Raw genomic sequence first — 27949 nt, 5'->3', positions numbered from 1 at the left:
TCCTTCTCCTTCTCTGCCCCTCCCTCCCTCTCTCAAAAATAAAGATCAAATTTTTTTTTTCTTATTTACGATAAATTTTATTTTCATTGATATTCCGTTTGACATAATTTCAAATTAGGTCTGTGTTCTAAGATGAGCCAAAGAACAGAAACTCTAAAGCTCAGAAGAGATTTTTTTTCACACTGTTCTGATTGGGCATGGGGTTTTGGGGTCCCCAAAGTTGATACCTAACATTTTACCCCTTGAGGCTTTACCTACAGTCACAGAGAGAAGAGAGAACATCAACACACAAGAATCAAACTGTAATAAGGAACTCTTGGGTTACAAACCACTGTCTCTTTAAGGCTATGATAGTGAATGATTTCTTCTTCTGGAAAGTTCAATGTCATTTTTTTTTTTAAGTAAAATGTCAGAATATGTGAAAATGCTGCATTTGTTTCTCTTAATACACTAAAAAATAATGGAAGTTTTTAAAATCTTCATGAGTCCATGCTCGGACATGACCACTATTGATGGGGTCTATTCAACACACAAGTTTGGCGACCATCAGGAAACTGGCACTCGCGATTAGGCCCGCAGGCAGAAATTTCCCAGAGTGGTAGAATCTCATCCATCCCCATAATGCCAGCTAAGGTTCCAGATGTAGCTAGGAAAACCCAATGTTCCTCGGATCCTGAGACAGCTGATAAGCACCCAGGCCTATTACACTTCCAAAAACAAGCCCAGCAGCCCGTGACTGGACGTTACCTGCTTTTTGCAAAGCCAATGATCCCGCCAGAAGCAACCAGTGCAGCATAGCCAAAGCCAATCCAGTGTAAAGGCACTAGTGGGCCAGAGTCCTTCTGCATTGTTCTCTTTCCCTCCGACCAGATAGAAGAGTACACCAGGCCTGCACTTCCTTCCCCTAAGACTGCACCCATGGCGCACAAGCCGTGAGGTGTGGAGTCCAGGCCCGCCGGAAACCAAAAGTTTTGTTTTTTAAAGGGCAGATACCACCAGCATTTGTTGTACAAGAAGATTCTGCGGAATGTCCAAGCGTTTAGAAAAATCCTCTCATTACCTTTATTTTTTTTAAGTTTATTCAGAGAGAGAGAGAGAGAGTGAGAGAGCACATGCACATGAACAGGGGAGGGGCAGAGAAAGTGGGGGAGAGAGAGTATCCCAAGCAGGCACCATGCTGTCAGTGCAGAGCCTGATACGGGGCTTGGAACTCCTGAACCACGAGATCATGGCCTGAGCCAAAACCAAGAGTGGGACACTTAACTCACTGAGCCACCTGAGTGCCCCTCATTACCTTTAAACAGAGACCAGCCCACACTGTTACATGAACAATATCAACCTTTACAGGGAAAATGACTTATTTTCCAGAACATTTTTATGTACTTTTAAGACTCTGAGAGCCTCACTGTAATTTAAGGCATAATCTAGATCACTTATTATACCGCCAAGTCTGTCAAAATTAAACAAAAATGCACTAACCATGATAGAGGAAAGAAAAACACGCTAAACTCAGTTGGCCCCGTACTGAAGCAGAACAGCATAAACTTCTTTTTATGTCTTAAACCTTCTTAAATGTAGGAGCTTGAATAGCTACTCACCCTAGGTGCCCTCTTCAAGGGCATGAAAGGGAAGTGAAGAGGGTAGAGAGGGCCCTACAAGGGCGGCAATGCAAGTTCTGACTCGATTCTCTAAGTTAGAGCTAAGGGGAGGCCAGCTCCGGTCTCTCCATTCTGCCCACAGAAAGACTGACAACGAACAGAGGTTTGCTCCATTTATTTACTCAATAAAAACGTACTGAGCATGTGCTCCACGCCAGGTACCATGCCTGGCACTGGAGTTGACCATGTGTTCAGCTGAAAGGCCTAACCCCTGGGCTACATATTTTTCTTTCCGCTCTTTGACCCTCGCTACAGAGTCCACAAGCCTAAAACAGTTCACCTTATTGTCTGTTTCTCTGGCGATCTTAGGGGGAAAGAGGAATTTGCTGCTAATACTTAAAAGGTGGGAAGGTTTACATAAAATTCCGTATTCCCTTTCGCTTTTGGAAAGTTAATAAATGTGGCCCCTGGGGCCAGCTCTCCTGCGTGGGGATAACTGGCTGATGCTGTCACAGGCTGCCCCTTGTCACTGGGCACGTTCTTTTCAAAGTTCCCTCCTAGCTGTATCACTTGTTCCCCTTATACACCTGTCTCTTGTGTGTGACCCTGAGCTCATGCTGTTATCCTAAGGCTCTTCTAAGATCTCCCATATGAAACACCACAGACTAAACATTTTAAAAACAGATGACATGTCACCTGTAATTCTCCAGAAATATGGATTAATGTGGTTTACTCATTCTCTTCCTTGCTTTCACCCTGACAGGCTTTCTCCCTGGCAAAACAAATTTAAGAATGAAACTCTATACTCCCCACAGCCTGACTTTCAGTGGTGCTACTGGGTATCCACCCCTTCAAAGGTCAGCTGGAGTTTTCCACCTACTGAGCTTCAGGGTCTGCCCCAGGTCACTCCATTCAACACCAAATGAGAATAGGAAAACATAACTGCTAAAAAGGGAGCTGAGAGAGCGCCTGAGTGGCTCAGTCAATTGAGTGTCCGACTTTGTCTCCGGTCATGATCTCATGATTCGTGAGTTCGAGCCCCGCACTGGGCTCGCAGGCTGTCAGCCTGTCAGCACAGAGCTTGTTTCAGGTCCTCTGTCCCCCTCTCTCTGTCCCTGCCTTACTTTCACTCTCCAAAAAATAAATATTAAAAAATAAAAAGGAAGCTGAAATCACTTACTAGTAAGGACTCCCAACACCTCTGGCATCGGTTTCATGGGTACATTTTAGTCTCTGCAGTCAGTCACTAGGGCTTTCTCGATTCTCTGTGAATGTGCACATGGAATCTCAGCACTTCTAAAACAGCCTCCATTTTCTGACAGTGCCTGGCACTAGAAGGTTTCCATCCACATTCAGCCCCTCCCTTCTCACGAAAGGTTTCCATATAACTATCCCTCACTTCCCTTGCCATTTCAGGTCGCGTGGCTCTCCCATCTCAAGCCCCAACTTCCCCAGGCTTCGCTGAGGTTAACTGGGCTTACTCTCTTTTGAGCTGAGGGGTAAGCCATTTTCCATCAATTGGAACTATGGCACACTATTTCACCATGAGCCTAAAGGAGAAACAAAAATATAATACAGTTGTCAATAATTCTCCACTTTGCGCAAAATACTTGCTCAAGTCAGTAGATCTGTACGTCAATTACAAAAGCACATGACAATTAACAGTTGTAGCTGACAATTACTAAACACTTACTATGTGCCCATTTTCAACACCCAGTAAATCCTTTACATGCATTCTCTCACGTAATCCTCCCCGTTCTATGATGTAGGAACTTTCACTGCACTCCTTTAGCAGAGAAAAAACGGAGACTTGTGAGATGAGGCCCTAAAGGGGTAACAGTGAGGCTGCATACCAAAGTGGAGCTTAAAACCATTCCTTCTACTGCCACCCAGCACAGCAATCCCTACCTCTGTTCCTGCCACCGGAAACTTCTCCTTCCTACCTTCCAAGCAACTCATATCCAGCCTTCAAAACAAACCCCGATAAACCTCTTCAGGTCATCACACCTAAGTCCCTCAATGGGCTTCTTAGAGGCAGGGTCTGCAACATTTCACCCTTGTATCCCCAGGGCCTGATATTTTAAGTGTTAATAAATGCCTGCTGAACAGAATTGAATTCAGTGGAACCACAGGCTCTGACAGCTACCCAACCACTCAAGATAATGTGGGCCTGGGGTGGGATGCTCCTGCTTTGCTAAGAACTTGCAATTACGCCTGAGCAATACGTAGCTGTTCTGGCATCCACCCTCACTCTTCCAGGCCAAATCCACCTATAGAGGAAAAAAGGGAAGGAGGGATGAGAAGTCAAGGCCACGACTCCTACTGTCCTCTTGATAGAGGAATAAAAATTCTGTGGTGTTGACAGGGAGGAGGGGAGCCTCAGAGGGACAGAAAGGGTTTCTCCCCCAATATTCTGCCAGGGGGACATTAACCTCCTATCACTGGAGTAGGGTTATCAAATTCTAAAATCCACATAAATATACTTAGTCAAATCATTCTTTGCTACTCTAGCACTGTCCTTTAGGAAAGATGTCAAATAAATGAACAGCTAGCCAGTATTTAACGCTGGAGGCATACTTATTAACACTACCAATAATAGTAACAACTTTTACTGAGTGTTTATTCTGGGCCAGCCCCTGTGCTAAATACTTTACATGTACTACCCTTTGTAATCTTCACCACAGCACTATGAAGAACATTTATAAATGAGGAAATGAAGGTCTAAAATAGTTAAATGGCTTGCCTGAGGTTACTACCAACTGGCTCACAGTCAAAGCAGTGGCTAGTGTGATAAATATGTAATTTTTATTAATAATGCTTGCAGGGTTTTTTAATTCCCCTACCCTTACTCTTTATTTTTTTTTTAAGTTTATTTATTTATTTTGAGAGGGAGAGAGTACATGTGTGTGCACATGAGCAGAGTAGGGGCAGAGAGAGAGGGAGGGAAAGGGAGAGAGAGAGAGAGAGAGAGAGAGAGAGAGAGAGAGAGAGAGAGAGAGAAAATCCCAAGCAGGTTTCTTGCTATCAGAGCAAAGCCCAACTCAGGGGCTTGACCTCACGACCCATGAAATCATGACCTGAGCCAAAATCAAGGGTTCATGCTTACTTAACTGACTGAGCCACCCAGGTGCCCTCTACCCTTCCTTTTTAAATTTGTTTTTTTTTTAATGTTTATTTATTTTTGAGACAGAGAGAGACACAGCATGAACAGGGAAGGGGCAGAGACAGAGAGGGAGACACAGAATGTGAAGCAGGCTCCAGGCTCTGAGCTGTCAGCACAGAGCCCGACGCGGGGCTTGAACTCACGAACTGTGAGATCATGACCTGAGCCGAGTCGGACGCTTAACTGACTGAGCCACCCAGGCGTCCCATACCCTTCCTTTTTAAATACCACCTCAAATAAAGGCCGGCTGGGCAATCTACTACAACTTTTACTTTCTTCTTTCTACCTACTTTAAGTCCCTCCTCTTCTATTAAGCCCTTCTAAGTATTATTTGTGATAAGGATGGCCAATGCTAATCTATATCCACATTCTCATCTTCCTGAACACACAATTAGGCTAAATTTCCCAATATTCATTGCAGTAAGGTGTAGCTATGTGAGTCCTAAAACATGAAGACAAACATTGGGTTCCACTTCTAGAACTGACCCACATAAACTTTGTTTTGGGGTACCTGGGTGGCTAAGTCAATTAACTGTCCAACTTTGGCTCAGGCCATGATCTCAAGGTTTGGGAGTTTGAGCCCCCCATCAGACTCTGTGCTGACAGTTCAGAGCCTGGAGCCTGCTTTGGATTCTGTATCTCCCTCTCTCTCTGACCCTCCCCTGCTCTTGCTCTGTCTCATCCTCTCTCTCAAAAAATAAATGAACATTAAAAAAATTTTTAAATATGTAAACAAATAAACAAACCCCTGTTTTGATGCTATCTCTCATACCCTCCACTGCTGGTACAATGGAGAGAGCTCCCAGCACCTAGAGGTGGGCAGAACCACAAAACTTAACCCCTTAGTGACTGGATAAATCAAGAGCCTCCTTGCCAAACCCACACTGAGCGGTGACTTGAATGAGAAATAAACATGTATTTTATTAACCTACTGAGGCATTGGGTAGCAAAATATTTTTTTTTTTAATTTTTGTTATTAACAGTTCAGCTATAATTTATTGAAGGTGTACTAACAGGCAATATAGATACTAAGTCTTCTACGTACATGTTCATTTCTCACTATGAGGTAAGTATCAACTGCATTTTACAGGGGACACAACCAAGGGTCAGCGATCAATAATCTTTTCCTTCTCTAAACTACAGCGTTTATAATCTGAAGAATCTATTTGGTAATTAATTATGGATTACCTTATTATATATGTTGCATTGATAGGTTAAGCAGTTTTCACTTCTGGAGTTTAACTGGTTTTCCTCATCTGGATAGAGAGCTCCTAATAGGAAATGTAGGTCTTACATCTCTATATTTCATACATTGCTTCATCAATATAAAAACCAACAGATATATATTCTTTAGGTTACCAACTTATACATATAAATTATATAAAATATATCAAATTACATATGTAACATATATGCCATAAATGACATATATGTGACATATTATATAGTTTGTTTGTTTGTTTATTTATTTATTTATGACATACACATTCTGTTTGGGCAGCAGGCCTCTTAACTAAATCTGACCAAGAAAATTCGCTCATTTGCAATGAAGAGTTACTTAATACATTTTGTACAGTGCCTGGTATACATTTGATGATCGATAAATGATTGCTTCCCCTCTCCTCTATCCCAACAGCTACTTCAAGTACAATCCTATGTTGCGAGAAGAAAACAAAGATGATCAGAAGAAAATGTTAAAATGGTAAGTAGAGGTTGACTTTAATTACAAAGAGTATTTTCCTATCAGGGAGGAAGACCGCCTAAAATGTTAGGAGCTAGAGCCAAATGAAGATCAATTGCCAGTTACAAGAGTATCTCATTTATGAAAATCTGTTCTAGGTGCCTGGGTGGCTCAATCAGTTAAGCATCAGACTCTTGATTTCGGCGCAGGTCATGATCTCACAGTTTGGGAGTTCGAACCTGCATCGGGCTCCATTATGACAGTACACAGCCTGCTTGAGATTCTCTCTCCCTCTCTGTCTGCCCTGCCCCGGTGCACACGAGTTCGTTCTATCAAAATAAATAACTTAAAAAAAAAAATCTGCTCCGGCACAACCTTCAGGAACACAAACTCTGGGCAAGCCAAGGAGCAGTGCTCACAACCCCATTTCATTGCTTAGTGAGCTGCAGAATGGTGCCTGGGGACTCACCTTCTATTTGCTCAGTTACACAGGTCTGGCCACATGGGATTCCCTAGAGCCATGATATCATTATTTGCAGGAAAACACTAATGTGCCCTCCTACAGCTCCTACCGAATTTTTCATATTTTGTTAGAAAACAATATACAGTCATCTGAGGAAGATTTGTTCCTTCTGAAGCTGTTTGTTCCCATCCCTCATCTACCCACAGGACTCTATTTCCTACATAAGATATTATTAACATGATGCAGACACTAGCCTTCATATGGTGACATTGCACACTAACCACATATAGAACGTCCCTGACTTAACAATGTTTTGATTTAACAATTTTTCAACTTTACCGTGGTGCAAAAGTAATACAAATTCAGTAAAAAGCATACTTAGAATTTTGGAGTTGGATCTCTTCCCAGGCTGGCTATCTGTAGTGTGGCACTCTCTCGTGATGTCAGGCAGCAGCGGGGCCACAGCTCCTAGTCAGCCACTCGACCATGAGGGTCAACCACCTGCCCACCCATACACTTAGAACCATCGCATACCCATAGAGTCATTCTGGTTTTCACTATCAGCACAGTAATCAATGAATTACATGAGATATTCAACATATTCTTATAAAACAGGCTTCGTGTTAGAGGACTTTGTGCAACTGTAGGCTCTCATAAGCACATTTAAGGTAGGCCAGGCTAAGCTATGATGTTAGGGAGGTTAGGTAGGTTTTTAAGTAATCTCTACGCCCAACTTGGGGCTCAAACTTACAACCTGGAGATCAAGAATCACACGCTCTACCGAATGAGACAGCCAGGTGTCCCCAGGTTAGGTGTTTTAAATGTATTTTTGACTTACAATATTGTCAACTTATGATGGGTTTATTGGGATATAACTCCGTTAATTAGTTGAGGAAGATCTGTATAGCAATTCTCTGATCTTTACATTCGCTAATTAATGTAAATATTTAAACTTTTCACTTAAATATCATCTCTCTTTGCTTAAATAGCATCTCTCTTTGAAAAGTTCTTTTGAGAAGAAATGAACACAAATGTGGGTCAGTTACTTCATTTGGTATAACTAAAGTATACATTTGGTTTCCTTACTCCTGCTCGGTAAATAGTTGTAGTATTCAATTTTTGATGGGATGGACTTTTCCCTGGGTAGTTTTCCCTTTAACTTTGTAGTATCATCTTTAACAGTACGCAATAAGGTTAATGCTATAATCAGCTATTACGTCGGCACATACGACTTTAGCTGTTGTTCAAATATAGCAACAGAGTATAGAACACCCAAGCTAGAAAAGTACAGGTCTGAAAATTAAACTCTGGGCCACAACTTCTTTTGAAAATAAATATGTTTTTTAAAAGTTTATCATTAATGCTGTTTTTAAAATAAAATTCTTTTTTAAATGCTGAATGAAGAAAGCCAATCTCAAAAAATCACATTTATGTAACATTCCCAAAATGACAAAATTATAGAGTTGGAGAACAGATTAGCGGTTGCCAGGAGTTAGGCATTGTGAGGCTAACGGAAATGACTATAACCATAAAAGGGTAGCATGACGGGGATTTCTGTGGTGATGGAATAGTTCTGTATCTTGATTACTGTAATGGTCATACAAATCTACACATGATATAAAATGACACAGTACTACACACATACTTTGTACCAACATCATTTTTCTGGTTTTGATATTGTTAGGTAACATGTAATTGATGGGAAAAACTGGGTGAAAAGTAACCAGGACCTCTCTGAACTGTCTTCCCAACCTGTGAATCTTTAATTATTTCAAAATAAAAAAATCAAAAAAAAAAAAAAAAAAAAAACACCAAAACTAAACTAAGTATGTTAGATTATAAACATATTTCACAGAATCATTTATGAAACCTGTAAGATTAAATAAAACTCAAGCCTACGCAATTATTTTTTTTATCATCTGATTTTCCATTTTGTATACAAACTACCCATGATCTTGATAAAAGCAAGGAAAGAGTAGAAATGGAACAGGTTTTATGATTGGTCTTGCTGTCAGGATGCTTGCTGTTCATGAGAACATGAGTAACATAGACCACTTAAGCAGCAACTATCTGCATGTCTTACAAAGGGCAGGTAATATACGATGTGCAAAAAACAAAAACATGCACTTAAAGGCTTATCTTAGAATCCATAAGACTTTGCCACTAAAAACAAAATAGAAAGCCAAAAAAAAAAAAAAAAAAAAGAAAGAAAAGAAAAAGGTAGAAAGCCATGGAACAGCATACCTGAAGCCTTAAAAATAAAAAACAAATGTTATGATTTCTGTATGCTAATGAAGATCCCACTGTGCATATGATTATGTGTAATTTGCAAAATACATTATTAGACTTATATGATTACCAAACAAGAGATTTTTTTTTTTTTTTTTAGGTACACATGGCAATAGTTTCTACAATTCAAACATCTCTCTGGCTAAATTAATATAAATTGCTGCCACATACCAGTAATAAATAAGAGACAAAAAGAATTCCAGAAGGTGGGATGCAAATTAAACACAGCCTGTATAAGTTCTTCTCACTTGAGCTTTAGACAGAAATCTTTTTATCACTGATTAAATGTAACATTCTGGGACAACATCAAAAACATGACTCCCCGATTCCATGTATCTCACACCTAAGCTGGCTCAACACTGGCTCATCATAACTCGGAATCTAAAGAGAGGTTGGCAGCACTTCATAAATACCTTCCTGTTCGCTCCTTTCTAGTGATGCAATCTGACCTACATTTCCAGTGCCCATTGAAACTTCATAGGAGGGGGAAGAGGAGAGTTTTTCATTTCTCCTACCCTCTGATTAACTAGGACAGCAAATGCCACTCAAGGGACTGCTACTGGGCAGAAGCAAAGGGGGGAAAAAGTCATGCCAGTAGGAAATTCCACAAGAGAACATTTAAAAATCCTGCATTCTCTGATTCTGCAAACAAACTGTCATGGCTTTACAAGACGACAGCAAAGAAGAGTTGCCCCACTTTACACCATAATCAGCCTAGAACACCAAGGGCTTTTATTTACTTCAGGCTCCCAGTGTGATGAAAATTAAACTTGAACTACAGACTCTCGTCCGTGCAACTGTCTTTTTGTAAAAATAAGCTTTTAATTTTACAATGATGTTAAGTTTACAAATAGGGTGTAAAGACCATACAGAGTTCCTATATGCCCCACATCCTGTTTCCCCTATTGTTAACCTCTCCCATTAGTATGCTACATTTGCCACAACTAATGAACCAATACTGACATATCATTCTTAGCGGAGGTCCACATTTTATTCCAATTCCCTTAGTTTTTGCCTAATATCCATTTTCTGCTCCAGAATCCCATCCAGAATATCACATTACATTTAGTTGTCATATCTCTTTACTCCTCTTGGAAACCGGCAGTTTCTCAGACTCCTTTTCTGATTATCTTGACAGCAGTTTTGAGGAGTACTAGTTAGAAATTTTATAGAAAGTCTCGACTGTCCAATGGCTTTCTCATGGATTATAGGATTATCAGATTTGGGGAGGAAGACCACAGTAAAGTGCCATTTTAATTGCATCATATCAAGTGTACGTTTGTCATTGTTCATGTTACCTTGATCATCTGGCTGAGGTAGCGTTTGTCACGTTTCTCCACTGTAAAGGTTTATTTCCTCCCTTTTCCTACTATACGCTTCAGAAGGATGTCACTAAGTACAGCCCACATTTAGGGGATGGACAGTTATATTTTACCTCCTTTTGGGAGATTATTGCTAGAAATCATTGGAAATTCTTCTACATGGAAGATTATCTATTCTTTCCTATTTGCATACTTGGCCAATCATTTATTTACATCAGTATGGACACACAGATATTCCTTTTATATTATTTTATTTCTACTTGTTTATATATGTATTAGCACCATTACATTAGATATGTATATTGCATATTTCATTTGTATTTATTTTACATCTTGGGTTATAATTTAAAGTTATATTATTTAGTTGTTTAAATTGTCCTAGCTTTGACCCACTGGGAGCTCTTTTAGGCTCCTGTGTCCCTTTGACACACCCCATCAGGTACGTTGTGTGGTGTTTTTGTTTTTCATTGGTGTGTTTTGTTTTAGCACTTTCTTGCTTTCTGGCATCAGAAGATGCTCCAGGCTCATCTTGTTTATTCCCTGCCCCAGCCGTGGAATTAAGTCATGTCTGGTTCCTTTTATTGCTGAATGGATTTAGAAACCAAGGTCTGGGCAACTGGGTCTTATCATATAGTCTTTTAACGTTTGACACTTTAAAATTTCTACGTAAACTACTTCTATAGTAAATCAACAATTATCTTTTAAGTATCTTCCTTTTGTGGTATAATATGATAAATCATGACGATGCTCAGTAATCAAACTACCATCTGACTGGCCACCTTTCAGGTTTGATATGGACAACAAATGCCTTATGATAATCAAATTCCTCCAAAAAAAATTTTTTTTCTGTTGTTAAGGGGGGAAGAGGAGGAAATCTAGATTTAAATGCAGCATGTTTGCTGTTCTAATCAAGAAGGTCTCCTCCTTTCTCCCCTCATTAACATTAAACAGTATGTCAACTCTTAATTACCTGAGCTAAAGGAAAATACAAATATCAGTTGGGTCTGGCTTTGAAATATATTAGTGAGGAGTTATGGCAGCAGCTACACCTTCTTATTTATGGTTTGTTTATTTTAATGTTACACAGTTTTTCTTCTTTGAAACTAAACTGATCAGCCCAACACAAGGACAGAACCAGGAGCTTCTGCAGCAGTGGGGGCACCTAGTGGGAAGCAAACAGATTTCTGTAGATAACTGTAGATAACTCTACAGACTGGAGTTAATCCCCTGCAACACACACAGGAAAATTCGACCTCAGACTCCAACTGTTTGTCTGTGTAAACAGGCAATGCTAATAAAATCTTTGGTGACCTCGGATTTGTTTTTTGTTTTTTTAGATGAAAATAGGCTGGAGCCAGCCCCTAATACTGCTTTTCTCTGTCATCTTTTTCTCACTCATCTGACATTTATATTCAATCAACATTTCTTGAGCCTCTACTATGTACTAGGCAGCACATTATGCCTGGTGCTTCCAATTAATCCAATAGATTAGACAAACAATCAAGAGCCCTGTTCCCATTTTTACCTCCCAGCAGAGCTGCTGAAATTGTTGCGAGATAAGTCAGGACTTTACAACGCTAAAGGTACAAAATGGTTTGAAGAAGCACATGGTTTAATGTCTACTTATAATGTTGATATCAACACCTTAGAAAGATCATAACTTCCTTATCTGTAAAACAGACCTAAGCAAACCTACTTCACAGGGATAATGAATGGAAAGCACAGGCCTGGCATACACAATGGGTTCTGTAAGTATTAGTTCATGTTCACATTTTGCATTTCATCATAAACATACCCAGGAAACACTAGGACTGCACCAGTAAGGTGACTGGTTCACTGTCTTTTTTTTTTTTTTTTTTTTTTGGCAATTTTATTATCTTTGTAAACACTAAAATCACGATCTTTTAAAAATAAAAAAAGGCTGTTCCTATGTCCAAGTCAACCTGTGTTTGATAAACAATGCACATTCATCGAGGAGGCATGGGCCAGAACGGACAGGAAACATGTATTAACAACAGCAGCTAACATTGTCTGAAAGCTTATTTTTGTGCCTGGCACTGTGTGGATGTTACACCAAAAGCCCACGAAGCAGACATTTTAATAAGCCCTAATTTCCAAATGAGAAACTGAGGCTACAGAGGTAAAGTAACCTGCGTGAGGTTGCCAGGCAATCTACCCTCACAGAAAAACAGCACCAAACAACAGAATTCTACCAAACAACTGAACATAAACATCCATTCCTTACCTCACGCTGCTAATTCCTTTTCAAACACTAGTGCTGGGTGCTACAGTGGAATGAAACCATCAGCTAAAATGCTTCCTTTGCTACAGAGATGCAAACTGGGAGAAGGGCTATAGACACTTTGGCCCCCAAAGGGGACTGCAAAGTGGGACTTCCCACTTCCAAAAGATTTTCAATACATAAAACTCATCAAGGTCTCCTACAGCGTTTTACAGAAAGCAGCAACTCCCCGGCCTAGCCTGCAAGACTCTTCCCCCTGTGACCCCAGTTCTTGCCTTGGGACATTTGTACTACATTCTACTTCTGGATGGAGCTAACTTTTTTTTTTTTTATGTTTATTTATTTTGAGAGAGAGAGAGAGAGAGAGAGAGAGAGAGAGAGAGAGCACTCCAGAGTGAGTGAAAGAATCCCAAGCAGGCTCCACCGTGTTAGCACAGAGCCGGATAGGGGGTTTAATTCCACAAACCCTGAGATCATGACCTGAGCCAAAATCAACAGTCAGATGCTCAACTGGTGAGCTACCCAGGTGCCCCTGGACCCAGCTAACTTCTTCAGGACTCAGTTTAGAAGTCATGTACCCCTTCATATAAATGGGAGTAATCCCATACTCTGATTCCGTAAAACTGGTTTCAGTCCACTTCTTCATGAATGTCAACATCCTAAGAATGAGCATCCATACTACCCTGTATCAAAGACCTCCCTACAGGTTTTACCCCTAGGACAATCACATAGAGGTGTGGAGAAGAGCAATCAGTTTTTGTAATTAAACAGATCAGGATTTAAATCCTGTTTTCTATTTACAGTGACCTTAAGCAAGTCATTTCACCTCTATGATAAAGTTTAATTGAGGAGATAACACAAGCACAGTGCATAGCACATACTAAGTGCCATACTACAGATAAGAAATTGAAGTCTCAATTAGCAAGATACCACAAGTCACAGAGCTGATGAGTGGTAGCGGTCAAGGCTTAACGACAGTTCTTTTTCCTTCTTTCTACAATTCTTTATTGAGCACCATTATTAAACACCATGCTTGGACTGAAGCCATTGCTGTGAAAGAGACATGTAACCTGCTCTCAACGTACTTACATTCTGGTAATGAAGACACCCATCATTTACACTGATAAATGTGAAAGTGCTTGAGGAAGAAGAGCAAAGTGCCTGATTATATATGGGTTTTAGAACAAGTAATAAGATCCCTGGATTTTGTCTGGAAGGTCAGGTAAGACTTTGGTAAAGAGGCAGCATTTCAACTAGGACCAGGAGGCAGAAGAGACGTTCTTAGATGAGGGTGGAGCAGGCAACCTTGAAGCCAAGGGAATCTCAAGAGAAAAGACTGTCATAGTATGGTGTGTCTGAAGAACTAAAAGGCCCGAGCACCTGAGGCTAGAGATACAGGAGGAGCCAGATCAGAGGACTACAGAGGGACATGGTAAGGGTTTTCAACACCATCGTCCTTGAAGCAATGGGAAACCACCAAAAGATTGGCTGCCTGTGATGAAACAGTATTAAAAGACTCACTCTGATCCCAGCTCCTTGAGCTCAGGGCCTTTTGGTATCTTTTTGTCATCTCTATTTCTAAAACATAGGAAGGTGTAAACTTTTGGTAAGTTATTGTGAGCCACAGGAAAGATTCTCTGGTAAAGACCAGACTAAACCACTTCTCCCTCATTAATCCCACAGCTGATGCTTCTATTAAAGGACCTATCACTGATTACTACAGTTGGGTGTGGACCTCTTTTCACTGGTCTTAAATTCTGGAAAGCAAAGTAGGTATCTTATTTATCTTTTCATCTCTCCAAGCCACGTGCTCAATAAAGTCAAGGATCGAAACAGACCCTCTTTTAATAGCTTAAAATCCTTCTTATATTTCTAAATCAGCTGAGTAAGAATTTTGTTGCCAATTCATCTATGGTAAATAGATCTGAAGGGATAAAATGCAAGGATAAAAAAAAAGTTCCACTTTTACAGCTTAACTTGTTTTTATAAAGATTTTATTTTTAAGGGCGCCTAGGTGGCTCAGTCATTTAAGCAACCCACTGTTGGTTTCAACTCAGGTCATGATCTCATGGTTCATGGGTCTGAGTCCCACTCAGACTGTTGGACTGAGTCCCACTCAGACTGTGCGGGTAGCACAGGGCCTGCTTGAGATTTTCTCTCTCTCCCTCCCTCTCTCTCTGCCCCTCCCCTGCTCGTGCATGTACTCTCCTTCTCTCTCAAAATAAACTCAAAAAAGAATTATTTAAAGAAATATTTTAAAGTAAACTCTACACCCATGGGGTCTTGAACCCACAACCCCAAGATCAAGAGTGGCATGCTCTGAGTGAGTCAGCTAGGCACCCCCGCAGCTTAACTTTAACAATAAAAAAACCCATTTCACCAATGTGTGACCAAAAGTATAATTTTTATATTTTAGGATAAATCACTTGTACAGTTCACATGCATTATTTTTTTTTAATCTTAGTTTAATTTTAACCAAAGCCAAAATGCCCCAGGAGAAGGTCTTTCAGTGATTTTCCAATTCTTCCGAGAATTGTTCAGATTAGAATATTTAATTACTCTGATAAGAGTAGGGTAACTGTTTGGACTCTATTAAAAGATAGAACTTAGTCATAATCAATAGCTCATATGCTTCATGGTTTATTTGGGGATTTCAGGAGGTGAGAATGGTGAGCCAGCAGGATGAAATCACGAGTATGAATATGCCTAGGGTGTGCTAGTAACTCTCCATCGGCCACCACTCTGGCCCAGCTCAATGCACCAAAGACTTGACATCTATGGGTAGCATCACTGGGTTAATACAGGCAGGCCTTGGGGCGCCCGGGTGGCTCAGTCGGTTGAGCGTCTGACTTTGGCTCAGGTCGTGATCTCACAGTTTGTGAGTTCGAGCCCCGCATCAGGCTCTGTGCTGACCGCTTGCTCAGAGCCTGGAACCTGCTTCAGATTCTGTGTCTCCTTCTCTCTCTGCCCCTCCCCCGCTCACGCTTTGTCTCACTCTGTTTCTCAAAAATAAATCAATGTAAAAAAAATAAGAAAAAAAATACAGGCAGGCCTCCAGGTGAGTTTGGCCAATAGAAGGCACTGAAAGAAGATCAAAGAGGGAGGAAAGAAAGTGGAGGAGGGGAGCATTGCTTTCTTATTCCCTCTCTGCTCTGGGCTACAGATTCAGGCAGTGGCTGAAACCCTCAGGGGCTATAGCTCCTGCCAGACAGCGTCACAACCCCCGCCCCCTGCCGTGGCTCCAGGTCTCTCGCCAGACTTCAGTAAAGCTACCTCTTCTCTTTGCTCCTTTGGATCTAATAGTGATAATGGTTTTCTGTTGCTATTAGTTCCTGGGTGACAGGAACCGCATGTTACCCTTAACATTCCTCTGAAAATAATCCTTTCATTAGTCCTCAGAACCATCTGAATGGGCTCAGTTTCCTGCCAGACCTAAGAATTCAAACTATAGACTTGCAAAACCAGCAATCTCCCTCCTTAGCATATAGCAGTTATCATCACAATGGTTATTCATCTCCCAAAGCAACACCTTCAGACCTAGCCTTGCTTGTAAGCTCTTACAATGCTCCAGCAGAAATGACACCTTTTAGGGGCGCCTGGGTGGCTCAGTCAGTTGCGCGTCTGACTTCGGCTCAGGTCCTGATCTCACCGCTCGTGAGTTCGAGCCCCACGTCGGTCTCTAAGCTGACAGCTCAGAGCCTGGAGCCTGCTTTGGATGCTGTGCCTCTCTCTCTCTGCCCCTCCCCCCACTTTCTCTCTCGGTCTCAAAAATAAACATTAAAAAAAAAAAAAAAAGAAATGACACCTTTTAAACTGGTCAGTACAGGAGAACACTGGAGGGTGCTCTTGAAAGACAGCTGGCAGAATGGAGAGCCCAACGCAATTCTCTAGGCAGGAGTCTGTTACATGTCAAGAAGAAAACGTTTGACGAAGAGATGCTACTTCCTCCTACTTCTCCCTGGGTTTCCTCTCACTAAGGGCTTGGACTCAAAGTCAGCATTGTATTTTCACACAGAACACCAAGAAGTTGTATCACTGCCTGGGGAAGTCGTCCTGCGTGGTACCTCACTTTGCTGGTTTCTCCCACCTGAGGATCTGCTTACCACTAGGCCAAGGCACACAGAAAGGGAGCCAACCATCTTGTATTACTAGCCACTTGCCCATGGCCCATGAGCTTTCCTTCTTTCGCTCTTTCATCCCGGGATAAATCTTTCTTCTACACTAAGGCAAAAGATGAGCAAGTTGAGAAAATTCTAATTGTTCAGCCTTGCCTGTCGCTTTAACAGATCTGACCAGATTAGCACTTTTCTTTTCCACAGGAGAGGCCTGGCATATGCTTATACCATAATCTGCTCTGAGCTCCTTCGGATTCTTCTTTTATCAGGGCGACCGGATTTGAGGTTAGATGTTAATTGAAATCACCTGGGAATATCTAAACAAAGTTTTTTTTTTTGTTTTTTGTTTTTTGATTTATTTTGAGAGAGAGAGAGAGAAAAGTGCAAGCAGGGTAGGAGCAGAGAGAGAGGGAGAATCCCAAACAGGCTCCGCGCTGCCAGCACAGAGCCTGATGTGGGGCTCCCACTCACGAACCGTTGAGATCATGACCCGAGCTGAACTCAAGAGTAGGACCCTTAACTGACTGAGCCACACAGATGCCCCTCACCTGGTAGTATCTAAACACTCCACCTTGTTTTCACTTAGTACAAGTAACCTGAAGATGACTATATATTCTGAATATTGGGACATTTTTTTGAACAAGAGTTGATTTAAAGAATTCTTCTAGGGGGCTGATAAGAATTGATGTGGCTTCTTTAACAAGCGACCCCACCAAGAACTCCAAATGTCTCCCGCTGCAACCAGTAGACATTCAGAGTTAACATAAAAGAGTTGCTAAGATAAAGACACAGGCAGACAGACAGTAGTCTGCAGAAAAGATGCTCTGCCTCACTTCAGCCAAGCCCAGTCAAGCCTAGTCAAGCCTACTCAAGCGGCAAGACAGCTCTCTTCTCCCACCTTGGGGTGCAGGGGAGAAGCCTCTCTCTCTTGCCTTGGGCAACACCTAAGAGGCAGTGAGATTAACAAAACTTGATTCCCACTACATATCCATTCCTATCACTCATTAATTACCCTTACTTATAAACATTCGTTCCAAAGGATATTTAATTGGGAAACTCTATAACCAGCTGGGTGGATCTACATCAAATATTAATAGTGGTATCTTTGGGTAGTGGAACTATGAGTAACTGTTATTTCCTTCTGTGCCTGTGAAGTTTTCTAATTTTTCTACAAATACCTATTTTTTCTTAGTCGTTCTAAGAGGGGGTTAACTCAAACACTTGATTTTTGCAATCAGGAGAACGTTATTAACCAAAAACCCTGCAAACATTCAAATATTTCCGTTTTCCACGAGAACCAGATTTATGTAATTTTTTTATGGAATTCTTAAAACTCAAAATCAAAATCATATTTTTTAGCTTTTGTGTATTTTAAGATTTTCAATACTATACTTTATAACTTTTGTTTTAAAATAAGAAACCAGGGGTGCTTCGGTGGCTTAGTCAGTTGACTGTCCCACTCTTGATTTCAGCTCAGGTCATGATCCCAGGGTCGTGGGATTGAGCCCCACGTTGTGCTCTGCCCTGGAGTGTGGTGCCTGCTTGGGATTCTCTCCCTCTCCCTCTACTCCTCTCCCCCTCTCGCGCTCCCTCTCCCTCAATAAAATAAAACCATTCAAAATGTGAAAAACAAATGCTAAACTGGATTTAGCATGTAATTTTTACCCAGGACATATCACAACCTTCACTGAGATCATGTAGGCTCTTTTCATACTCTAAAGTACTAACACAGATTAAAAAAAAAAGGGGGGGGGGGGAACTGTTTCTCTCTGTAAATACACCACTCAGATAATATCATATGTAGTTATATGGCTAAGAGACTACAGATACAAAGAGTGGCGTTTCTTCCACTACAAATGCTAGCCAATAAAAATTTTCCAGTCTACAGCTGATTAATACTTGATACCTGGTCTATGGAAAGGGAAGCTAATCATTGCTGGCTGTTAGCTAAATCAACAGACACACTAAGAAAACTGTGTCCTATCACATCATGACTGCTGTTTACTATGCAAACGGATTTTTCAGTTTAGCTCCATCATTGTTCTAAACAGAAAACTGGAATACAATCTTTTCTAGGAGCTACTGTTCTCATAATCTATAATAACTAAACACATATTACTCACTGTCTTGTAGTGATGACATATATTCACACGGAATCTCAAAAACCATAAACATTTTTACTAGCTTCAGGAAGCTAGTAAATTTGAACAAGTGATTCCTTTTAAACTGTCCTAATGTAATGGCAAATGGTCTCTTTTCTAACTTCGATTTCCAAATGATTTATAGTTATAAGTACCAGAACAATAATAATCAACAGGATGGGTAGTGGAGGGAGTAGCAAATGGAGTCTTAAATATCTCCTTTCAAAGCAGCTAAGAAGAGCTATGTTCCAAAACACTTAAAATGTCTTTGTGTTCAGAATGTTAAAACTTAAACACAGCAGTGAACAAAATATAAAGAGATGAAAAGTATGCATTTTTCAATGAAGAACTTTGTAGGCACTCTTTTCAGGATTAAGTTCAAGGATTCTAAAGGTTCAAAATACCTGCAAAAATGAGGCAAACTAGAAATGCAAGAGAAAAAAAGTCTCTGACTAGTGTTAACATGTTTAGAAGCTGTAGAAATCAGCACCTGAAACAAATCAGGAAAAGAGCATTTAAAAACTAGTGTTAAATGTCAGGACAAGGTTCTAGAAGCTATGGAGAAAGTCTTAAGATGTGTCTATTTACAAAAAGTTCTGGCCAAATAAGAACCACCACATTACCACTATGACCGTGTTAATGGTGCAAACTACAGTGACACCTTACAAGCAAGGGGAAAGGGCCTAACATACAACCCTATTGTTAACAGAACACTGTCTAGAGACCCTAATTAAACAAAAGTGTCAAGTACTCCTCTCAAAATCACTCGTAGAGGTGGGCCTGAACAGCAGAAAACAGAGCAGACCGTTTAAAAGAAGAGTCCAGAGGCTGGGAAGACAAGTGACTACACCACAAGGTGGTAATTACACTGTGGTAAAATAAAAAAGGCCAGACTGAAGGGCTCCAAGAGGTACTTCAAAACCAGCTAATCTAATCGTGGCAAGAAGAGGTGGGACAAATCAGCTTCTCAACGGACTGTGGGGAAATAAAACACACTGGTCCTCCACATCAAGAATAAACGAAAGGGAACTACCTGCATCACACAACAATGTCCCCACAGTAATAAAGGCCAAACATATATTCACCTAGCTCCAACTTATCCCCAAAACTTGAGAAACCACAAGAGAGGCTTCTTGAACAGTCCTCAGCAAAGGCATGAGTAGTCACACCTCGGTTTTCCTGCCAACAGTCCTTTGTTGCAGGGGAAATGGCTCACCTTTCCTAAAACCATATGCTTAGATGAAAAATAGGGAAAATACGTTTTTCTGACTTCAAATGGTTATTAAACAAAATAGGAATATATATGTATATATATTTGATACATATATATTTGATACATATGAGTGTATATATATATGTGTGTGTGTGAAAATGCTCTGAATAAAAAATCACACTGCATTTGCACATTTTACTGCTAGAAACATAGTTTAACTTCTACGCTAAAGGCTATACAAATGTAGCTTGTTCCTTCAGCCCATGAGACCTAAATGTTTATTTGAAAGACCTAAAATGTTTATTTGTGGGGCACCTGGCTGGCTGAGTCGGTTGAGCATCTGACTTCCGCTCAGGTCATGATCTTGTGATCCGTGAGTACAAGCCCCAACTCAGGCTAGCTGCTGTCAATGCAGAGCCCACTTCAGATCCTCTGTCCCTCTCTATCTGCCCCTCCCCCGCTTGTGCTCTCTCAAAAATAAATAAAACATTAAAAAAATAGTTTAAATAACAAAAAAATAAAACGCTTATTTTTAAGTTGCAAGGTTACAACGACAGCCAGTAGACACCTGGAGAAGACAGAAAAAGAAAGGCAGGGCAGTATGGGGAATATTTAGTGCAGGAGCCAATAATTACATTTATCTGTATCCTAAGGGGATCACTATGCACTAGGTAAAAATGTTCCTAACAAGAACCCTGTAACCAATAAATGGTCAAATTACAGTTCATATGATTTTCTTTTAAAAATCAGGGAAATGATAGAAAAGATGACTATGCAAAAAATGGATAAATTTGTTATTGCTCTTAGAATGATAAGCACTTATTACTAGCAGAAATGGAAATAGATGGTGAAGAGTCACAAAAGTACTTCTCAAACTGGGGTTTAAGAACCTTCAGAGGCATGTGGGGTTGGGAGGGAAAGGGGTGAACCAGAGGTCATGAAGGGGTTGCAAATAGATGTGTTTAATAATGCACAAAGCGGCTCGTACAAATGTTCAGACAGTAGACATCTGTGGGTTCTATCAACTTTGCATTCACTCCCCTGCTGGGGAACACCGCCACGCCCCCCAAAAACACCACCACCAGCAGGTAGTTTCTTGGTGAAGCAGGAACCAAGGCACCTTCCAGGATCCGGTCTGATCTCTCCGTAGAGAATGTAGTTAAAAAGAGTTAGACACGTTAATAAGTCCAGCACCCTGAGAAGACTGTCCACTGAGGCCTGCTGGTTCTCTATTGTCAATTAGAAGAGCTACACCACATCCTTCGAATAACCTCCTTTTTTGCTTCTAGTAGCCCGATTTTGTTTCTACTACTTACAATGGAAGACCTTTAACCGATCAGCCATGATTTTCTGTCTAGGAGAGTCTATTTTCTCAAAGATTTGGGGGGTAAAATGTAATTTGACAAGTAATTTTAAACTATTAGTTTTATGACAAAAACAAAGGGATGTTACCATGGAGTAGGCTACAGAATTCATGTAAAATTTTGAGATATTGGATTTTGCTTTTGAGATTTTTAAAGATATGCTTCTTCCCCCCTCCTCCCTCTCCCTCTCTCCCAGGAAAGTTTCTTTAGCAATGGATTTAAGAAGCACTGATCCAGGGAAAACTTTCCTTAACTTTTAGGATCTGCCTCTAACTTCTTAAAGATCTAGGACAAGTTACTTAACCTCCCTAAGGCTCACTTATCACAACTTTAAAATGGGAGTAATAATAGTACCTATCTCATAGAGGCGTTAGTTATCCTAAGAGATAACACAGGGAAGCACTTAACACTGTGCTTCACAGCAGAGTTTGTCAGTCATGGCAAACAAGGGCTAATGTAATGTACAAAAGCCAGGTGCATACTGTTTGCAAAGATGGCCACAACAATACCCCCACCCCGTTCCTGCAGTCAGCATGACCTGTCATATGTACTCTGCAGCATCTCCCATCAAAAGGTGGTGCCTACTTTCAACTCTTGGATCCGGACTGGGCTTGTGGCTTTCCTTGATCAACAGAATGTGGCAGAGTGACCCTGTGGGACTTCTAAGCCTAGGCCTCAAGTAGCGTTGCAGCTCTCACCTTCTTGAAACGTAACATCTCCACGTGACGGTATTTACCTGGTCTTAGCTGCTAGGTCATGTGGTGGTCAGATGAGCTGTCCCAGCTAGATGCCTAGACCTAGAGATTCCCTAGACTAGCTCTGACTGGAGCCTTCAGAGGGCAGCAGCCACATTAGTGACCTCAGGCCCAACAAGAGCAGCAGCAGAACTGCCCTACCCTAATTCTGTGTAAATGGTCATTATTTCAAGCCACAAAGTTTTGGAGTGGATTCTTCTTAGTCTACAATACATAACTGATATGTATACTTAGTGAACTACCATAGTATTTCTAGATTTTTTTATTCTACTCATTTCCTAAAATTCCCTACAAACAAACCCAAAGCCCCTATCTTTGCAAATAAGTATGTCACAGCCTGCTGTGGTTGTACTTCTCATTCTTCATCACCAGGTCAATGTTTCTAATTTCATAGAAACATTGAAATATATCTCAGAACTTGGGGGGTTAGGGTGGAAAGTAAAACATACCCCCAAACCAAAATAACTTAAGTGAAAATAAAGTGAAAATTTTCTAAAATTATCACAGGTACACCACAAGGATGCAGGTGCAAACATAGTTGAGCTAAAAATGAAGTAACTGGCTGAAAGAAAAAAAAAATGAAACAAAATTGCTCTGATTCATTCAATAATAGAAATCAAAACAGACTCTCCCTTCTAACAGTTTTTGTGCCTGGCATTTTCTTCAATATGCTTTATTATTATTATTTTAATGTTTATTTTTGAGAGGGGGAGCATGAGTGGGGGAGGGGGAGAGAGAGAGAGGGAGGCAGAGAATCAGAAGCAGGTTCGCGCTGTCAGTGCAAAGCCTAATGCGGGCCTCCAGCTCACGATCCATGACATCATGACCTGAGCCAAAGCCGATGCTCAACTGACTAAGCCACCCAGGTGCTCCTCCTTCCATTTACTTTAAAGATGACCAAAACCTTCTTTTATTTATTTTTTTAAACGTTTATTTATTTTTGGGACAGAGAGAGACAGAGCATGAATGGGGGAGGGTCAGAGAGAGAGGGAGACACAGAAATCGAAGCAGGCTCCAGGCTCTGAGCTGTCAGCACAGAGCCCGACGCGGGGCTTGAACTCACGGACTGTGAGATGATGACCTAAGCCAAACTCAGACACTTGACCGACTGAGCCACACAAGCGCCCCCCAAAACCTTCTTTTAAAGGTTTGTCACTATGCATTGTCAACAGGAAGGAAATGCTTACTTTAGGTCACTATCCATTCAACAAATATTTATGGAGTACCACGTCTAAGCTAGTGAGCTGTTAGCCCCTGAACAACTTGATAGCGGACAGAGACAGCACGGGTAAAGGGAGCATGACGTGACTAGGCTGAACCTCGATCACACTCCCGTCTTGGTCAAGGTACCCGCTCTGGTTAGAGGGCTTAGGCTGGTGAATGTGGCAAACAAGGCTCTGCCCTCATGCAAGCATGCCTCTAGAAGGAGGGAAATATTAGCAGCTGACATTATCATCACCGATACTATCACTATCATTACCATTGTTACCATGTACCTTTACCCGTCCCACCACTTCTTCCTCCTTAATGACTGCTAAGTATCTGGCACTCTACTAACCACTTGCTGCCTTCAATCTTCACAACAACTTACCAAGGTATTGCCTGCATTTCCATTCATTCATCCGTTCATTTGTTCATTCATTCAGTAAGCTCTACATCCAACGGGGCTTGAACTCGTGACCCTGAGATCAAGAGTTGCATGCGTGCTCTACCAAGGGAGCCAGCCAGGCGCCCCTGTATTGCCAACATCTTACATACGAGGAGACTGAGGCCCTAAATGGAGAAAAGTAACACAGATAGTAAGTAGTGAAGCTCAGGTTTTAAATGCTACACTATACTGCCTCTGTACACACAAATTACTTATGATATTACAGGAATTTCAACAGGGGGAGAATCTTTCACAAGAAATGAGGCACATTGTACTATCATGCAAATGTGTTCAGTAAGTTTCTTCTGAAAACTGTTATTTAATTCTGTATGGATTTTTTTTCTGTCCTATTAGAAAGGTCTGGAAAATATTCTTGTTAGCAAAATAGAAAGCATTTTTTTTTAAAAAAACAGAAAACATTTTTAAGATATATGAGAAAGCGTATTTCACATCTAATACAACACACACTATGAAGGGAAGTAGTCAAGACAGTTCAATTAGCCACAAACAGATATTTTCATTGCTATATTTATTCTTCAGTATCTTTATTATTTTTCCTGATTATAAAAGCAAATGCTACATGAGAAAAATGTATTTTTTTAAAACACCCACAATCTTATTACCTAGAGATAACAAATTCCCATTATTTGGGATATATCCTTTCAGATACTTCCTTTTAAGTTTCTATACACGGGGTTTTGTCCACCTTAAGAAATCATACATTAATAACAAAAAAATTCACGCGTTACACATATTCTCATACTACCCTCTTTTTCCTAAACATCATTCTATGTCAATGAATATCGGCCTGCATCATCTTTTTTAAGATTTTATTTTTAAGTAATCTCTACCCCAACATGGGGCTCAAACTCACGCCGAGATCAAGAGTTGCACGCTCTACTAAGACAGCCAGACACCCCTTGCATCATCCCTTTTAATTTTTTTTTTTTAACGTTTATTTATTTTTGGGACAGAGAGAGACAGAGCATGAACGGGGGAGGGGCAGAGAGAGAGAGAGACACAGAATCGGAAGCAGGCTCCAGGCTCTGAGCCATCAGCCCAGAGCCGGACGCGGGGCTCAAACTCACGGACCGCGAGATTGTGACCTGAGCTGAAGTTGGACGCTTAACCCACTGAGCCACCCAGGCGCCCCGCATCATCCCTTTTAAAGACTGCACGGTATTTCACTGCATGGTTAGGTCCTGATAGACTTAATCAGTCCTTTCACAAGCATTTGGCTTACTTTCTATGTTTTGCTATTATTACTATTTTTTTTAATTTTCTAATGTTTATTTTTTGAGAGAGAGAAAGAGAGAAAGAGCATGAGCAGGGAGGGGCAGAGAGAGAGGGAGACACAAAATCCGAAGCAGGTTGAGCCATCAGCAGAGAGCCCAACGAGGGGCTCCAACCCAGGAACTGAAAGATCATGACCTGAGGGGAAGTCCGACGCTTAACCTAGTGAGCCACCCAGGCGCCCCCTATGTTTTGCTATTAGTAAAAAATGGGGCAATGAGCAGTCTAGCACACACACCTATGTACATTTGACCGTTTCTTTAAGATAAATTTCTAGATGTGGACTTGCCATTTTAGGACTTTGAATGCATATTGCCTAAATTGTCATCCAAAAAATATGTACCAAATTTGCCTTTAAAAAAAAAAAAAAAAAAAAAAAAAGGAGGGGCGCCTGGGTGGCTCAGTTGGTTAAGCTTCTGACTTAGGCTCAGGTCATGATCTCACGGTTCGTGGGTTCGAGCCCCGCATCAGGCTCTGTGCTGGCAGCTCAGAGCCTGGAGCCTGCTTCGGATTCTGTGTCTCCCTCTCTCCTCCCCTCCACTGCTCATGCTCTGTCTCTCTCTCAAAAATAAATAAACATTAAAAAAAATTTATTAAAAAAAAAAAAAAAAGGAAACCCTTGGGCACCTGGGTGGTTCCATCGGTTGAGCATCCGACTTCGGCTCAGGTCATGATCTCATGGTTCATGAGTTCAGGCCCCTCATCGGGCTCTGTGCTGACAGCTCAGAGCCTAGAGCCTGCTTCAGATTCTGTCTCCCTTTCTCTGCCCCCCACCCCCACTTACACTCTGACTCTCTCTCTCAAAAATAAACACTTTTTGAAAACTAAAAAAAGAAACCCTTAAATTCTAAGAGCAATAACATACTACTACTATAGTACAATAAATTACTACTATCTAGATTAAATGGCAAAATATTTTAAAAACTGCATCTTATCTTTAAATATCTAAAATATTGGTGCATAACTGATATTACATTCAGTTTATATTTGGAGGGGGGAATTCTAAATTGCCCAGTAACTTCTAGCGGTTTTATTTTTAGCATAATGTTGTTGTTTTGAAAAGTTAAACTCCAAAAAAAACATAGTTGAGGCAAAACAAGCAAATTAGTGGAGAATATTAAAAGGCAGAAAGGGAGGCAAAATATAAATGAATTAGTTACAGCAATTACCAGGTCACCAAATCTGCATCCCATACAATGACCAAGAGAGAAGGGTCAAGAGAGAGAAAAAGGGAAACTAAAAGCAGCAGCCCTCAGCGTTGCAGCGATGGCCGGATGAAATTACACACAGACATATACATCTACATGCTCTGTACACATCAATCCTGGAGCTAGTCTCCAGAGGTTAGAGCACAAGAGGAATCTTTGTGTGCTTTAGTTAACCAAACATCATGCAGAAAGGAGGTGGGGGAGTCCACATACAGATTTCCTTAAGGTAAGAGCGTCTAGTCAGCAGATTGATGGCCTAGTATATTAGTTACATCCGTCAGGACAAGGGGACAACAGGAACTTGAAGCGTAAGACAGCTCCAAAGGCACTGATTCCTCTCAAAACCATCACACAGGACAGGGGTCAAACATCAAGCCCTATGGAAAGCTTGGCAAGGTAAGAACATTTTTAGCAATAAACAAAATTTACTGGTGATACAGTAACATACTGCTAAGAAGGGACAGGGCGCCTGGGTGGCTCAGTCGGTTAAGCGTCCGACTTCAGCTCAAGTCATGAGCTCACCCTCCATGAGTTTGAGCCCCGCGTCGGGCTCTGTGCAGACAGCTCGGAGCCTGGAGCCTGCTTCAGATTCTGTGTCTCCCTCTCTCTCTGCCCCTCCCCTGCTCATGCTCTGTCTCTCTCTGTCTCAAAAGTAAATAAAAACATTAAAAAAAATTAAAAAAAAAAAAAAAGGGAAAGCCACACACTATAACTGAGAACAACTAACCTGACGGAGTTTCATCCTGATAGAGGAAGACAGGGGCCTTAGGTAATGCGGCCATACCAAAAGCATAGAATACTTAAGGCAAATGACACTGTGTGCAGGCAGGGGTGTGGGGGCAGGGGGTAGCCTGATGATGCCACAAACCTATGGGACTTAGGAGTCTAACATTCTTCTAGGCAAGGGGTCAGCAAACCACGGGCTATAGGTCAAATCTACCCGTTGTCTGTACACACCATGAGCCCAGAATGGCTTTTACATTTTTAAATGACTGAAAAAATAAAAACGTATTTCATGGCACATAAAAATTATATGAAATTCAAACGTCAGTGTCCGTAAAGTTTTGGTGGAACACAGCCCCGGCCATTTGCTTATGTCTCTGGCTGCTTTCTAGATACACTGACAGAGTTGAGCAGGTATGACAGAGAGGATGGGGGTAGGAGAGGTGGCTGACAAACTGGAAAATGGCCTTTATAGAAAGTTTGCTGACCTCTGTTCTAGGCCATAAAACCATGTAGTTTTTTAATGGATCACAGCTCCAAACCTGTGCATGCTTGTCGGCTTGGCCCCTAAAATACCCAGCATTTAGACATAACCTGCCAGCCTAACAGAGAATGCAACCCCACTGTTAAGAACAGCAGACATGGGGCGCCTGGGTGGCGCAGTTGGTTAAGCGTCTGACTTCAGCCAGGTCACGATCTCGCGGTCCGTGAGTTCAAGCCCCGAGTCAGGC

The 27949-nt window shown here is 41.2% G+C and overlaps 1 protein-coding gene and 1 pseudogene across 15 annotated transcripts in view; both read right to left on the bottom strand.

Annotated features, from left to right (window-relative positions):
• Positions 1-27949, bottom strand: part of ATXN7 (ataxin 7) — a 141791-nt gene that overhangs the window by 108994 nt on the left and 4848 nt on the right. For 3 of the 15 annotated variants that reach the window (XM_045051807.1, XM_045051814.1, XM_045051815.1), the window contains exon 1: positions 23938-23986. The exons of 5 other annotated variants lie outside the window; for them this stretch is intronic. The gene's annotated coding sequence lies outside the window, so the exon portion shown is untranslated. Of the gene's footprint in view, positions 1-5949; positions 6016-23937; positions 23994-27949 lie in introns of those variants that run through there. 7 more of the 15 variants (XM_045051809.1, XM_045051806.1, XM_023249911.2 and 4 more) reach the window with 6 other exon arrangements.
• Positions 6-1591, bottom strand: LOC111559433 (annotated as a pseudogene).

This window comes from Felis catus, chromosome A2, assembly GCF_018350175.1.
Source record: "Felis catus isolate Fca126 chromosome A2, F.catus_Fca126_mat1.0, whole genome shotgun sequence".
Taxonomy (NCBI): Eukaryota; Metazoa; Chordata; class Mammalia; order Carnivora; family Felidae; genus Felis; species Felis catus.
This window is presented reverse-complemented; position numbering and strand designations above follow the sequence as displayed.